We start from the raw sequence: 14,005 nt of genomic DNA, 5'->3' as shown, positions 1-14,005 counted from the left end.
TCTGGGTCACAAATGATAAAACACACAAAATTTTATTCATTTCTATCATGGTTCTGGGGATGTTAAAAATCACATTTTGCTTTTAATAGCTTCTCTATCAATACAGGTAGTAACCTCTTACTCAGCCTCCCGTTTCTAACTGCTGTTCATCCCAGTCTGTCTTAACTGTGGAAACAGTTCTCTTGCGTGAGCTCTCATTTATTAAGTGCCGACTATGCTAAGTGTTTCATAAAATATATACAGCATTAGCACTTTGTAGGATTCACTGTAGTTTTGTAAATTGATGACAATAATAATGCCTTACATTTATGTAGCTTTTATATTTTTGAAAAGGTTTTTTGTGTTCATTATCTTATTTAATCCAAAACCTTTTTTTTGAAGCTGGGTATGGTGGCTCATACGTATAATCCTAAAACTTTAGGAGGCCAAGGTGGGAAGATCACTTGGGACTAGGAGTTCGAGGCTGCAGTGAGCTATGACAGTGCAACCTCAGTCTAGCCTGGGCAACAGAGTGAGACCAGATTCAAAAAAAAATAAATAAATAAAAATAGAAACTACTTTTTGAGAGTAGAATAAGTATTATTCTGCCAATCTTACAGACTTGAAAAAACTGAGGATCAGAGAGGTTAAGTCACTTGCTTTGAGTTATACAAGTTTTGTCAGTGTGATGTTGGAACTTGGCATCCCCTAATTCATTCTGTTCCTAGTTTTTTTATTTAAATGCAGAAAAGAAAATTAAAACTATGTGCTAACTACCCAAAATTAATAAATGCTATCATTTACAAGGAAAGAAGGAAGGAAGTTAAGAAGGAAGAAAGGAAGAAGGGAAGGGAAGGGAAGAGGTATTTCGGTATTTCTGGCTGGTTCGTTCACAAAGGAGATGAATTTTTTTTTTTTTTTTTGAGATGGAATCTTGCTGTGTGGCCCAGGCTGGAGTGCAGTGGCACTATCTCGGCTAACTGCAAGCTCCACCATTCTCCTGCCCCAGCCTCCCAAGTAGCTGGGACTACAGGCACCCCCCCACCATGCTCGTCTAATTTTTTGTATTTTTGGTAGAGAGGGGGTTTCACCGTGTTAGCCAGGATGGTCTCGATCTCCTGACCTGGTAATCCACTAGCGTTGGCCTCCCAAAGTGCTGGGATTACAGGCATGAGCCACCACACACAGCCAGGAGATGAAATTTTACCTCACTGTAGAAGGACAGCTGAAATGTCAATGACTAGTAGGAGAAGGAATTGGCATGAACAAAACTGTAGGTATATGACTACCTGTGAACATGCAAGTTGAGTTTATGAAGCAATAGGGACAAAAGTTTGACTACAGCAGAAGATGTGAGAAGGAGAATTAGTAAGAAGCAAACTGAGATCAGGTGCTAGAGAGTTTTGAAAACTAAGCTAAGGATAGGGAGTTCAGAGCTATTCATATTGCATAACTGAATACTACACTAGTGTTCACTTAGCTTATTATACTTTTCATCAATGCACTAATCTCAACAATAACTACCAGACTCAGTGCTCAGCAAAGTACAAAGGGTATTGGCAGCGAGATCTTTGCATCTGAGGTTCCATTCCCACCCTTAAACACTTCTTGCCTAACCTTTGATCTGAATCTTTATAATCATACACATACAGTGCAAGTTTAGGGTTACATTTTCAATGCCTGACCATCTTTTGTTAAGAAACGTTTTCAAGAAGTATTAATACTGCTAATAAGTAAAAATCCATTTCACTGGTTCCTTTGATTAATCAGGCTTCTTTTTGTTGCAATCTAAAACTGAATTTAAATATTAGGGAAATACAGAAAAAAAGATAGTAAAACATATTATGGTCATTTTTTTAAACATTGAACTCTACATACTGTGGGATCCATTTACATTTAGCTCAACTCCAGCATCTTCTTGATCCCCATTTCCCATTCTTGGTGATGAGAATTCAAGTTGAGAAAAAAATAGCGCCATTCTGTAGAAATTCCTTGGTAAAAATATATTGAATTATGTTCCCTGGAGCCTAGTGAATTGAAGAAATGCTTATCAACCCCGACATAAGCAGAAGTTTAGGCCTAGCAATTCTTTGTTGTGGGGGGCTCTTCTGTGCAACAGAGGCTTTATAGCAGTATCCATGGCCTCTACCCAGTAGATGCCAGTAGCAAAAATATCTCCAGGCATTGCCAAGTGTCTCCTGGCTGGCAAAATTGCCCCTGATTTAGAACCACTGGGCTGCAGCACAAAAATAACCTCAACTTAGAGAATCCTAACGATTGGTTTGAAACAAAATTAAGAAAAATAAATTAACTAGGCTCCAGTCGGTTTCCCTAAGATTCCCAGCACATCAAACTTTGCTATATAATCTCATTTGCTCAGGTAAAACCTATCCAGACCCATAATAGAAAAATTTAGCAACAAAAACAAAAACAAAACACAGACAACACAAAATAAATCCCAGCTCTGAACTAGTTAACTAATATTCCACAGGAAGTTATAGACAATTTCCCCCAAGAAATTAAATTCCTGTACAAAAGTACCCTGAGGACTTTAACACAAATCACTCTTCTTACTTGAGACTATTTATCATTTTTTAGAGCTTATAAATTATATACACCAAGCAGCAATTTTATACACCAACAACCATAATAATCCAGACACAAAGCAGAGCAGTTGAAGGGTACGCTGTTCCAACAAGGAGAGGAAGAAGTAGAAGGAGAGGGGCATGAAAGGAGCAAATAGTGCTCTCCTCTAGAGCAATCTTCCCAGGGATGTAGCTTTTCTTTTCTGTCCTCACTGTCTTAATAGATTTCATCTTCCTTTAAAAGACAAGTCACAATCTGTCCCTGAAGACAGCGTTATCATTAAAATGCTCCACTGGGGGCAGAGGGGCAACATTACTCAGTGTGCGACAGGGCATTCGAGAAGACGGGTGACACTTTTCCTTCAGGGCCAGCATTTTGGAGAACAGAGGGGCTGAGACAGGACTCTCAGAGGTCAAGTCTTCCTCCTCTTGCCTCTGGTTGAGGCTGCAATCTATGCCATTCAAGAAGAAAAGAAGTCAATTCTTTCCATTTACATTTCCAGAATGAAGTAGGTTTTTTTTCTTTTTCATTTTACGATAATTGCAAGAGTGAGGAGTCTGCTAGAGCAATAATGCTCCTCTCCCAGTTATCATCTATGCTCACCTCAGCTATCCTGATCTGAGCATCACTTATAATGATCAAGAATCAGGTGCCAGATATTCATCTGTGCAGCACACAGAAAATACATCACTCCTGCCCTCCCATGTTGGAGGTGAAAAGAAACAAGATGAAGGACACGCACAGTGGTCAACTTTCATTGTGTTGTTCTTATCTCCCTGTTATTTTCAGTAGTAACCTACATATCATAATTAAGCCCTCACCATCTACAGAGCTGAATAGATAGAAAATAAAGTGATTACATTATTTAAAACTGGAAGGCACCTTGAAAAACCTTTGTATCCAAACTCATTTTATAAAAGGAGAAAACCGTATGAATAAGCTTTGGAGATAAAATGTACAGCATGGTGGCTATGGGTAATAATACTGTGCTGTGTACTTGAAATTTTCTAAAAAAGAATATCCTAAGTTTATTCACCAAAAAGAAAATAAAAAGCTAACTATGTGAGGTAATGGATATGCTAGTTACCTTGATTGCTGTGATTAGTTCATAATGTATCCGTATCAAAACATCAAGTTGTACACTTTAAATCTATAAACTAAAATAAAGGGGAAAGAAGGAAGCTGAAACCAGAGAGGTAAAATGACACTGCTCAAGGTCATTCAGTTTATCCATGACCTGTGACAAAAGAACGTGTCCCCTAATACTGTTTCTCAGGAGCAATGACAAAATATCCAGCTCAAATTATCACCAGAAACAAGAAAGCCAAAAAAAAAAAAAAAAACTTTAAGAGCTTTAATAAACATATCAGAAAGAGTATTTGTTTTTATTTTATTTATTAATTTATTTGAGGCTGCCCGGCAGCCATTTCTCTTCCTAGTAGCATCCCAAATTCCTTTTAAGACACTACCCTACCCTCATTCTCAACTACGTGCTTTGGGTGGATTTGGCTTCACCAAGAGCTCATGCATCTTTCTTTAGGATTCACGAGAAGCTGCATTTAGTTGTAAATGCTTCAAGGTAAATCAATTTATCAGATTGCTTTTGTATTAGTCCAGTCTCATGTTGCTATAAGGACATACCTGAGGCTGCGTAATTTGTAAAGGAAAGATATTTAATTGACTCACAGTTCTGCATGCCTGGGAAAGCCTCAGGAAACTTACAATCATTGGTGGAAGGCAAGAGAGAGAATGCATGCCAGCAGGGGAAATGCCAAACACTTATAAAACCATCAGATCTCATGAGAACTCATTCACTATCATGAGAACAGCATGAGGGAAACCAACCCCATGACTCAGTTACCTCCCACTAGATCCCTCCTATGACAAGTGAGGATTGTGGGAACTACAATTCAAGATGAGATGTGAGTGGGAACACAGCCACATATCAGCTTTTCTCCCAATGAAAAACGTGATTGACAAAACAGTAGGCAAGTTGAAGGCGTGATTGGAATTGGCAACCCCAAATATATACTTATTTGAGGGGAGCTGACCCTAAGCATAGTTTCCATTTTTATATCCCCCATGAGACTTGGAATAGCCCAAGAGTGGGAAGATCAAGACTACTCACCAGGGGTCACCTGACAATAACTGCAGAATAGAGCTCCAATTTACTACTCAGTGTCCTCCTGATTCTACCAGGAATTGACAAAAAAAGGTCTCAGAACTCTAATAAAAAATAGGACATTGTGATTACTTTCCAAACCACTACAAGTAAACCCTCTAAGCTTAAATGAAACCCATATGTGCTAAAGGCCAATGACTCTCTTTGTTAGTGGTTACAGGTTTATGGGGCTCTGGCTGTTAATGAAAAGAAGAATGGGTCTCTTTTTATGTCTTTGTTTTTTTAAAATATTGGCCAAATAATAACAATAATCATTCTTTTTAATTTTTTAATTATAAAGGCCATATTTGACTATCAGTTTTAGCTTTTCAAAACACAATAAATACTGTCCCATTTGATACTCACAAGGCATTGTGTATCCCTATTTTATAGATAAGGAAAACTAAACTCCAGGTTCAAGGGGATTATCCAGGATTACACAGTGAGAGCATGATAAAGCCAGGACACATGGCACAGCATTAAGACATATATATTTTATAAAATGCAAAGTATAAGGGTCCTTTGTTCATTTTCCTTGAAATGGCTCCAAATATATAATTCTTTTCTGTCTTCAGAGTTTTGAAGGTTTATCTCATCTCCATAAAGAAAGAGATAGGTAGATCCTAAAGCAGATCACAAAGGAAATGCTTTTGAAGTAATAAGACATTACGAGGATAGAGGACTCTATATGGTAATGTGTGTGTGTGTGCACATGCACAGGCATACTGACGTGAAATAACAGGAGGGTAATGTGTAATAGATCATGCTATGAAAATGAAAGTCAGATGATCACATTTATTTTTTGTGTGACACTATTAATTTTAGACTGGGATTCATTGTTTATGTATCCACTTAGGTCAACTGAAATTCAAAGTGACTCCTTACCTATGAAATTTACACTAAGATTCTTACTCTCCCCTTCTGCTGAAAACATAAATAAGTAAATAAGCATTGTAGACTATAATAATGATATTGTCACTATGAATCTGGTGATACTTTTTAAAGGCCCATGCTCTGGGAAGCAGCACTAAGTCCGTCAGAGGCATTTAACTCTGTGATCCAGATATTCATTCACATGGATCTTCTTATGTTTGCTTGTAAAACATCTTCATCTAAGATGAAGAAGATCGGCCACTCCATTGAAGTTTCAGAAGATTGAGTGGGAGATTTTGAAAGAATTATTTTCCAATTCATGCTGGAAAGATCAAAAAAGGCAGCAGAGGTGAACAGCAGCTGAGTCCTAGAGTCTGGAAATGGAAGAGCGGTCACAGGCACTGTCATGGCAGGAAGAAGAGATGGGAGCAGAAGAGATAGGAGCAGAAGAGAGGTACGAAGAATACTGGACACCTCCGCTCAACCCATGCCTGCTCTAAACAGGACTGCTCCCCATCTATTTGTATCATACATGGGAATTTTGCTGAAAATTTGATTTGTCAAATTCTGGTTCAACAGACACATCCAAAAATGTTTGAAAAATGTTAGGGCCACTCAGGCAACATCACTTGGCCCTTATCATCCAGTCACTGAGAAACAAGGATTCTGGGTCAAGTCATCTATATCCCAGTACAGGTTCTCTTCACTAATCCATCTCCTCTTGACTTCCTATATCTAACTTCATTTAATCCTCACAGCAACCAGGAAATGTAGGTATTACTAGCTTTATTTTATAAATGCAAAAGCTGAAGCCCAGAACTTTAGAGGACCTTGGCTAGGGTTGGAATGCCGGCACCTCCTGACTACAAACTCCATGTTGTTTGCGCTACATGCATCGTGTCTCAGTGCAAAAGACACTGTATTTTTTTTTTTTTTTAATATGTGAGTCATGCTAACTCTCTTTCCTATTTTAATTGAAATTGCCTTCTTCAGACACCACCTTGTCTCTTCTGAAATGTTCTTTGTCCTTTAGCTTCAAGTCTGTTTCTTCTCTGTGAAACTGATTGTGTCTGTGGTGCCCTTCCAAGATGACCTCTGCCTGGCACAGAAAGACATCCAACAGGCTATTTGTCACACCTCATCTCTTCCCTTTTCTGAAAGGGACACAAGGCTGTCTTTGAGCCCCCTTTGGAAGTGTTTTCATGCTAATCCAAGAATTACTGTTGTGTTTGTTTTCTAGCCGGTGCAGTGTGAAGCCATTCATGGGGCCGCATGGACCTTGTCTAGTCACATTCCAGGCCATTCTTGGAACATTTTGGGGAAACGCATCATCGCTCTGCTGGTGGGAGACAAGTCAGTGTCCCTGCCTGAGGCTGGCAGCCAATGCATCTCTGTCCTTGATTGCACATGAAAACATCTCCTGCCATCTCTGCCAGGCAGCCCACTACACACACAGGGAGTGGGGGAGGGCAGAATTAAATGTTCATCCAAAAAAAGATCGAAATCAGGAAGAAAACAACGACCTCCTAAATAGTTATCTCTGGAAAATACGGAAAGAAAGTGAGCTGAGCACTTTAGTCAAAAAAACTTAGGCTTTTTCTAAATATCTTAAGCAGCTACAGGTAACAGAAATGGATCCAGAATAGGAATCTGGAGACATGAATATTAATTCTGATCCTGCCACTAACTAACTATGAGATTTCAGGCACATGCTTTTATTTTGCCTCATATTAGTCCCTAATATTTCAAACACCATGGGACACCGATAAAAATTAAAGGAAATACTTTTTGTTAATACACTTGGTAAACAACAAAGAATCGTCATTGCTATTGCAGCCGCCTTCTGGACCTCAGTCTCTTCACCTGTAAAACGAAAATACTGAGATAGGTCAATGTCCCCAAAGCCAGTTCAGTATCAGAAACACCTAACGAGCTTCTGAAAAATCTAAATTAAGGGCCTCACTAAAACCTTGAGGGTTAGGACCCACAATTATGTTTTTGTTTTAATTTCTCAAGTTTTTTGTGTATAGCCTGCCCTGAAATGGTTTCTAGGGACTCCTAAACTATCCACTGAAGGTTGCCAGCCCAATGTTTAGTGGTTCTCAAAGACAGAATCCCTGATATAAGCTGAGGTTGCCTGTAATTTTACCATTAAAAATATGGTTCTGAATTATTAAAAGCTCATTTTCAAAAGTTCTCCATTAAAAGAAAACATCCTTAATAGGGGCAACATCCTAATTCATCACAGCTTATTTGCTGATTCTCAGTAACTGTACTAACTGATTAAAAGCATACTTAACACAGTGGAACACAAGAAATGCTTGTGTATGTTGAAGGTAGCATTTTCTACAACCTTCTCTTTATTTTCAAATATGGACATTGGCCCCAGATAAGTTATAAGTATAGTGACCATATAATATTTAACCAAAACAGGATACTTTTGAAAGTGAGAAGAAAATTATTGATAGTTACTTTAGATATAAAGAAGGATTCTCCAGGGCACACAGGAATAAGTCCTTATCCTAGTTAAAAGTGACTTGTCTGCATTGCAAAGAAAGCTAATATTGAAAAGAGGGGGCTGGGGGCTGGCCGGGCAGAGTGGCTCATGCCTGTAATCATAGCACTTTGGGAGGCTGAGGAGGGTGGATCACCTGAGGTCAGGAGTTCAAGACCAGCTTGGTCAACATTGTGAAACCACATCTCTACTGAAAAATACAAAAATTAGCCAGGCATAGTGGTAAGCAGCTACTTGGGAGGCTGAAGCAGGAGAATCGCTTGAACCTGGAAGGCAGAAGTGACAGTGAACTGAGATCGTGCCACTACACTCTAGCCTGGGAGACAGAATGAGACTCTGTCTCAAAGAGAGGAGAGGAGAAGAGAAGAGGAGGGGAGGGGAGGGGAGGGGAGGGGAGGGGAGGGGAGGGGAGGGGAGGGGGGGACCTAAAAATATCAATCATGGGACTAGAAACAAAATCAATGAATAGGACTAGAATTTCAGCCTCCAGGCTTCTTCTTTATTAACCAAAGGTCACAGGCTGTGTGATTCAAATTCATTTCACTTTCGGTCCACGTTCACCCTTATTTCTCAGAATCAACCTAAGAATGTTTATCTTTTTTCTGTACTTCTTTCCTATCACCATATTCTAGATGGCCAACCTTGGGGCTTGGACCCCACCACAGTGGTAATAATCCATTGATTCAGTCACTGACACATCGGGGTTTCTTTCCTTTAAATGGGCAGAGATGGCTGCTATGCAGGTAAAACATAAGCTCATGTGAATATCAGAGACTACACGGGGACCCTTAGAAATCCCCTCAACTGAAGAGGAATGTTCCTGAGGTTATCTAATGACCCTGACAGTCCTGTAGCTAACTGTGAAGAGATGCTGTGCTTTTCCCCTCTGACTTTTATCAGCGGTCCCATAGCTAAACCCAAGCTGCCAATCTGTCAATAACCATCAGACAGCAGGAAAAATGTCTCATCCCAATATTAGATTTTCTAATGTTGCTTGCCTGACGAAAAGTTATTTTGTTTCTGGCTTTATTTTCGAGAGATGATTCCTGGGCTCGTAATGAGCCTTTTCTTAGACCTTTATTCTCAGTCAGCCATATTAAAAGGTACCGAACACCAGACTTGAGATTTAAAAAACAAAAACAAACAAACAAAAAAACCTGGTTTCCAATCCCCTTTCATGCTTGAAAGGAAATTTGTAAATTGTCAACTTGACTTAATTTTTCCTTTGGACTCACACCTATTTGCTGTAATAAGAATTTTCCCCCTGGATTTCACTCATCTGCAGCATGTGGCAGGAAAAAGAGATTCGGATTGTATTTGTCGTCTTTTTGGAGCGGATTTTCTTTGAGCAAGTCTGCTATCAATTCTGTCTGCCAAAATAGCATTTTAATGTGTTACCTGCCAGTCAAGCATGTTCTGTAAAGTTGACTTCTGCCTCTGCTGTGTTTTCTGATGCTGTTTACCATTAATTTTTCCTCTCATTTTTGCTGTGCTTATTATTTTTAATACAAATGTGGATTGTGCTATTTTGATCATGTGTCTAGCTCTACAAAACATTAGTTTAAATGAAAAAAGAGAAGGGTATGGGGAGGGTAGCAAACAGGGATTTCTCTTGCTGGAAAGACTATTTTAATGAGTTTTATTCTATAGTTGGGGAGATGCTCTTAACCTCCTTGGCCCAGTAAGATGTGATTTCTTGACACTGAGCGTATTGCAAATGCATTTTTATCAGAGCTGCGTACGGTGGACGCAGAGGGGATTTCTCCAGTATTTAACAAAGCCATCTATTCGCAACACAAAGTAATGCTTTGTTTACCCTTCCTCTTTGTCCTGGGTATGGTATTATTCCAGAGGCATTGCTTCTCCCTTGCAAACTGTCAATGGCCAAGGATACTTTTCAGCGTGTTTTGGATCATAATTGGCAAAAATGTCTGCCCAGTAGTGGAGAAGAGGTGAAGGTCAGACATGACCCGATGGGGGCCATTCTCCAGTTTGTATGACACAGACACTAAAGTGTCTTGCCCATTCTCCAAAGTTCACACACCCTTCTCCGTATTCCAGGGACACACAGCCTTTCCTCCCTGCCAGATAATTAGCAGCAGTGGCAGGCCTAGCTGACTCGTCATTGGGCACTCAATGGTGCTCCTTTCCTCCAAGCTCATTTCCTTGGAAGGTGAGAGTCATTATCGTAAAGAGGGATATTGTAAAATTCTGTTCCTTCTGCTAAACCATGGCTCTGAACAGAGAAATTTGTGTTTTCTGCCAGGGAGAAGAATAACATTTATTTAATGGATGCTGAGCAAAAGGTATTCACATTTCATGCTTCGGGGCTTAAACCTATCCGAGATCAGAAGGGAACTTTTCCAGTCTCCAAACTGTACAACTGGGTAAGTGCTTAGTGCTAACTACCATTCTGTCCCTATCAGGCATGATCTGAGGTCTCCATCTCAGGAGTGCCCCCTGCATCCCCTCAGCTCTTGAATTTGTCCACAAACCATGTTTTATACCCCTTCTCCCACCAGCTTCTCCCACCAACTTAAGCCTAGCAGTACTTCTTATAGGTGTGGCTCCACTGAATTCCAGTTATGCTTCACCAGCATCCCAGTCCCTTCAAGGGACTTATCTACAGTTTCAGAGTTGTAATACATAAGTGTTTTCTCTCTCAACAACGGGAACAGCAGAATGGAAGAAGCTTGGTATAGTAGAAAGAACACAGCTTTCAAGCTAGAAAGATTGATCCAAGTTCTACTCATTCTTGAACCCTAAATAGATGGTTAATCATGAATTGCCTACTCACTGATATTCAATTTCCTCATCTGTAAAGGATAATAATAATAAAGCTTATCTTGCAGCACTGTTGTGAAGGCCAAGTGAAGTCACATGTCAAGTGTGTGGTCCATAAAGAAGAGAAACTGGATCACACCTTCCTTTTCTTGGGCAGAAATTGAGTCTGGTTGTAACACTAACTAGCTAAGTACCTTCTGGCAAGTCATTCAAACTTTCTGTGAGTTCCTCTACAAAATGAGCGAAAGAAAACCCTCTATCCTGCCTTCTTTTAAAACAGAAATTTTATAATCCAAAAAAAAGTAAAAGTATTGCCAAAAAATATGGTATTATTATCATGCTGATGCTTACTCTTATTATCTTTAAATTCTAGAAATATTATGTTAAAATATTATCCACAATTAAGTAGGCCTATCTAAAAGTATGTCTGTACCTTTCAATCACAGGTAGATAATAGTCATAATGCTCTGATAGTGGAAAAGCTGACACAGTGTTGTGTCTTAAAAATAGATCTGCTCTGGCCAGGCAGGGTGGCTCATGCCTGTAATCCCAGCACTTTGGGAGGTCCAGGCAAGCAGATCATGAGGTCAGGGGATCGAGGCCATCCTGGCTAACACGGTGAAACCCTGTTTCTACTAAAAATACAAAAAATTACCCAAGTGTGGTGGCACACACCTGTAGTCCCAGCTACTCAGGAGGCTGAGGCAGGAGAATCGCTTTAACCTGGGAGGCGGAGTTGGCAGTCAGCCAAGATCGCACCACTGCATTCCAGCCTGGGTGACAGAGCAAGACTCCATCTCAAAAAAAAAAAAAAAAAAAGAGAGAAAGGAAAAATAAATCTGCTCCCAGAGCTGGGACAAAATCATTCTTAGTGGCTTGGTCTATACATAAAATGAATACGTGATTGGAAATATTATTGTATTATAATTAGGCCAAAGCCCTTCGTGTAAACATGCAAAACATGTAACAGATGCTCACTAAATGTCGCAAATCTCTGCACATTTTCTTGATTTGAGATTTCAAGTATCTATGGTGTGCCTGTTAGCCTTGACCTTTCCTGTCACCCTCAGCTGATAGCCTCTTGACCCTTTTCCACTCTCTCCTCCCATATATTCCACCCCTCCTCAGTTCCAGCTTATTTGGACTCGTGAAAGATAATAACCAAGCATTTCCAGCTACACACTCAACCCTTGCTGCTAGACTTCCTTGGGCATAAGTTTCCAGTCTCCTAGTTAAGGTTCTGCTCCATATCTTTGATTCTACTAAGGGGATTTTGCCTATGAACAAGGCACTGCCTTTGTTCAGTAGTCAGTGTATCTGTTGCTTCCATTTCCTGCATTTCTCAGTAGACATTTTTACTGCTACAATGGACTATTTAAAGAGACAAAGTGCTTGGCATAGAAATAGAAGGAAGGCTTCTAGGCTTCTACTCTTTTCTTGTGTCAAAGTCAGCGGTGTTTCAAATACAGGTTTCTTGTGCTTTCTGAGTTACAGAGGTTTAAGGGGAACCACTTTTTCTGTCTTTTATTTGTGGCCCTCGGCAGCTTTGCCACTGGGTCAAAATCATTGTGCCTAGTTCCTTTTTCTCCTCACACAAATTTTCTCCCAAGAGCCCATTTAGCTTTCATGCAAATGTCTTCTGACATGTCCTCAAATCCAGCTGTTGGGTAGGCATGGGCATGTAGGAATCTCATCTTAAACTGGGATCTTGCCACCATCAGACTTAAAGAGAAATAACTGCACTAGTGGTGAAACTAAAGTTTAAGGTTAAATAATGATTTTCCTCACCAATAAGATTATCCAAATTATCGCTCTCTGTCAGTCTTATTGCCTGATCTGGTCAACTTTGTTTTTGGAAGCAGTCTCTGACAAAGAGGAAGTTTTACCCAAACAACTTTTTTTAATACTTCACAATAGATCTGCCAGACATGGGAGTAGTTTGAAACTGGTTATATTTCCAGTTTGGACCCAATAAAAAGCTGGTTCACTGATCCTTTCTAAGGCAAGGGAAGATGGTGTATTAGATGAGACTGGGACAGGGAAAGAGGGAGAGGTTGAAGTTGAAGAGCTGCACTAAAATACTGCAGAATGTTTGTGTCACTGCAGGCTTCGTCCTGAGCTCCTTCTCCCTGAATGCCCTGGAAGAACTGACAACTGCCTGGCCTTTACAAAATGAAATTGACATTTACAGGCTTAGGTTCAACAGAAACTGATAGGGAGGGCTGGGAGGTGCTATAAGCAACGCCTGGGCCCAGTTCCCTGGATCCAGGGCAGCAGGCCCGTAACTCTGCTCTGAGTGATGGGTCAATATCCAATAACTCGAAATCAAAAGCTGAAGTCTTCTTGAGTCAGCAGAGCTGAAGCCTCCTTCAGGGGATAAGAATACAGCACCAGCCCTTCTGACAGAGCTGGAGTTGCCAGTAGCCTTTAATCTAAGGAAACCACAGGCAAAGCAAACTTGGCATATAACTTTTCCTACATTAATTAACACCCTTCAGTTTAAAGGGGGAAAAATAATAACACTCTTGGGAGAGCTGTGAGAGCTCAAACTTCACTCATTCGGATTCTGCACACAAAGACTCTGGGGAGGGGGACGATTGGGTGGAGAACAGAACACAGTCTTGGAGAGGGAAAAGAGATTGTTTTCAGGTCAACTGAACAGTGGCTTTCAGAAGCAGGCCATTGTTTGAATTGTGTTTCATGATATTGATTACGAACCGTCCTCAGCAGTTTTTTGCCTTTTTGGTCAGGTTCTGCCTGTCCTACTGGAAATAGGAGGCAGTGTGTCCTGGAGCTGTGCTGTGTTTTTTTCTTAAATGCAATGAGCCAGCTGGGAGGACAAAGTCTGATACGGTCTGAAAATATATTTTTAATAGGTCATTGTCTAGTTAAGGGGAATTAGCTAACTATGTATATCTCTGCAGACTAGAAATCAAAAGCAAATCAGAGTGAACAAAATGATAGAACAATATGTATTGTGTACTATTTATAGGAATGTTAAAGACTTATAAAACAAATGATTTTTCAAAACTAGCTGAGGATACACACACATCAAACTCACAGATGTGACTCCCTCTGTTGAGGACAAAGGACTAGAATTGAAACTG

This window comes from Macaca mulatta, chromosome 18 (genome assembly GCF_049350105.2).
Source record: "Macaca mulatta isolate MMU2019108-1 chromosome 18, T2T-MMU8v2.0, whole genome shotgun sequence".
NCBI lineage: Eukaryota > Metazoa > Chordata > Mammalia > Primates > Cercopithecidae > Macaca > Macaca mulatta.
This window is presented reverse-complemented; position numbering follows the sequence as displayed.